The sequence below is a fragment of the Galeopterus variegatus genome, unplaced genomic scaffold, assembly GCF_000696425.1.
Source record: "Galeopterus variegatus unplaced genomic scaffold, G_variegatus-3.0.2 Scaffold10223, whole genome shotgun sequence".
Taxonomy (NCBI): domain Eukaryota; kingdom Metazoa; phylum Chordata; class Mammalia; order Dermoptera; family Cynocephalidae; genus Galeopterus; species Galeopterus variegatus.
The window spans coordinates 42,815-46,270 of NW_007736334.1; positions in this window are offsets into that span (position 1 = coordinate 42,815).

Here is a 3,456-nt window from a genome sequence, read left to right on the forward strand (position 1 = left end):
TTTAATATTTGATGAAGTGGTGTAGTAACTTCAAAATTAGAAGATTCTTAAATTGGAATAGGTCTTGTAATACAAATATAAGTCATGTGGCATTGGGCAAATGTGAATTTCAGTTTCCTCCATAGTTAAATTAGTTTATTGTTAATATTAATTGATATAACGTGAGTGAAAGCAATTTACATATTTCAAAGCCCATTACAAATATAAGTGATTGAAAGTTTTCTGTAATGACTAGTAATCTCATTACATAAACTCAAATTATTTTTTAAAATCTTACTTTGCTAGATTGGTAGAAATATTATCTCTGTCATTTGGAATTTTTTTTCTTTTTTGTGAAATTGCGTCTGAGTTCTAGGAGCTCATGTAAGGGCAGTGACATTGTTGACAGGAAAGGACATTCACAATTTCTTTGGTGGTCATATAAAATAGGCTAACGGCATCTGAGGTCTGGATGCTTTCTGTGATCTTTTGTTGGTTCATGCAGTTCATTGATGAGTCATGCCTCAATTTTACTTATAAAACTCCATCAAGTCCAGAGCTTTGACTGATACTTCTCTGTTTTCCTAAGTCTGGGATATTCCATTGCTTTCTAAAGGTTCTTTTCCCATACCACATTTTGGAATAACTCCAATGTTCTTATGTCTTGCTAGCCCAGAAAGGCTGGGTCTTGACAGATTTGACAGGAATGTGCCTATAGATCCAACAATGTCTGAGATTTCATTATTTTTCATAACCAAGATGGTCCTTTTCTAATCACACTGGTAAGAATTTTTATAGTTTCTTAACTATATTTTCCCATGTCTTTTTCCTATAACCTGGATTTCATTAATTAGAAATGAATTAACGCATGAAATCTAATGACGGACTAGGGCTGAATACCTACCTGTACAACCACTTTTTAGCTTTGCAGTTACTATTTTACCACTCTGCACCTTGCTTTTTTCATCTGATAAACAGGAATGGTATTAGTACCTAGTTCATAGAATTTGATGTGTGTAAATATCCAGAATCTTGTCTGACACATTGTCAGAAATATACAAATGTTTGCTGTTATTATTCACATAAACTTGCTACGATGGCTTTGTAAAGTAAGTCTGAAGAAACTTGCTTTTTCCCTGATTTGTGTTTGTGCATCTTTTCTCTTAGGTATGAGCATAGAACGACATATGCTGCCAGAAAAGTGGTGGGAAGAGGGCCAAGTGGAGAACATGAAGGAGGAGGAAAAGAAAACATGGTTAATATTTTATTAGTGAGGTGCCAGGTAAAGTTGCTGGAATGGTAGTTACACAGATCATTTATTTCTCTTGCACACAGAACTCAGTTGTTAAGCAGTCCTGGCTGTGAGGGCAGTTCTCAACAAAATCTTTCCGGAACCCAGGTTAAAATAACATTGTTACATTCTTCTCATTGCATTGTCATTCCCCAGATAATCATCCTCTTCTACATGGTCGAAAGTGAACCATTATGTTCTCTATTTTTCATTTCCCTGAGAGGGTTAAGAAGAAAATTCAAAGTGTCTCCAGAAAACACACACATCTCTTCTAGCACATCTCACANGACGGACTAGGGCTGAATACCTACCTGTACAACCACTTTTTAGCTTTGCAGTTACTATTTTACCACTCTGCACCTTGCTTTTTTCATCTGATAAACAGGAATGGTATTAGTACCTAGTTCATAGAATTTGATGTGTGTAAATATCCAGAATCTTGTCTGACACATTGTCAGAAATATACAAATGTTTGCTGTTATTATTCACATAAACTTGCTACGATGGCTTTGTAAAGTAAGTCTGAAGAAACTTGCTTTTTCCCTGATTTGTGTTTGTGCATCTTTTCTCTTAGGTATGAGCATAGAACGACATATGCTTCCAGAAAAGTGGTGGGAAGAGGGCCAAGTGGAGAACATGAAGGAGGAGGAAAAGAAAACATGGTTAATATTTTATTAGTGAGGTGCCAGCTAAAGTTGCTGGAATGGCAGTTACACAGATCATTTATTTCTCTTGCACACAGAACTCAGTTGTTAAGCAGTCCTGGCTGTGAGGGCAGTTCTCAACAAAGTCTTTCCGGAACCCACGTAATCATCCTCTTCTACATGGTCGAAAGTGAACCACTACCTTCTCTACCTTTCATTTCCCTGGAAGGGTTAGGAAGAAAATTCAAAGTGTCTCCAGAAAACACACACATCTCTTCTAGCACATCTCACAGGAAAAGCCTATGTCAATGACCATCCTTAACCTGCAAGAGAAGCAGAGAATAAAGTCTCTAACTGGGTAGTCATTTGCCTACATAAAATTTACTAAAAGCTAAAAGGAACAGCGATCAGACTGATGGTAGCAGTGTTTCCTTCAATATTTTAAAATTTTACTCAATAGCAATTATGTTAATTGTTTATTAAGTAGCTTGCAAATGTGTCTTCTTGTTCGGTATACAGTGAAGATGGCAAAGAGACTGTAAAATATTTTCACATTGATACTAAATTACTTTTGCAATAATCACACTTATGTGAAATTTGCAAAATTTCATATATTTTATTCCAGTATTGGCTCTAAATTATATCATATTATATTTTTAAATGTAAATGTATAAATTTGACAATAGTGTACTTTAGGATAATATTTATACAAAATGTTTCTTCCTATGATCAGGATTATTAATAAGACGCCCTGTCCTCTTCTATATATGTTTAGATGCATTTTAAAATTATTTTGCTCAAAAGTAGGTAATGTCAGCATTTGAGTTTTGGCTTTGGAAATTAATGTGAGACTTTTGATAAGATAAACTTTCTCTGAAAAAGTTTTCTGACTTTTTAAATGGGATACTACTATCTCCAGGTACTTGTGAGAATAAAATATACTCAAGTATATATAGAATCTAACACAGGAGCTGGTATTCAATAAATACTAGTTCTGTTTCTCTTCATTACTTCCACTCTTTGTGGCTTGAGTAGAAGTATTTCTGTTTTTCAGATAGAAAACTGGTGAACAGGAAAATTACATGAAACTGCTGAAATGACAGTCTTCCTGGGTCCCCACTCCAGCAATACCTTAGTGTTTATCACCCTTCATTTCCAAATCCTGATGAACACCTTTCCAAATCTTTGAAATTCTATCTGCTTGCTTTTTGTTTCCACAGTTCTGAAATTACTTAGGGGTCTCATTTTGCATGTGGAGAAGGAGCAAAAAAAGAGATACATTTTAATCATCTATTTTGTCTGAAATATTCCATTTTACGTAATGTCAACACTCAGTATATAATTTTCATCTGACTTATCACCATGTCTACTTACACTATTGACATTTTCAGTCTCTACAGTTGGCTGTGTCATTGGCTTTAATCATTTGCTTCCATCCAGTGTGTTGTAAAGAACACACAAAAACAATACAGACACATTTTTAATTTCAAAAAAATATAAACATTATAGCTTTGCATTTTTTTGTCTCATATTTTGTCTTTA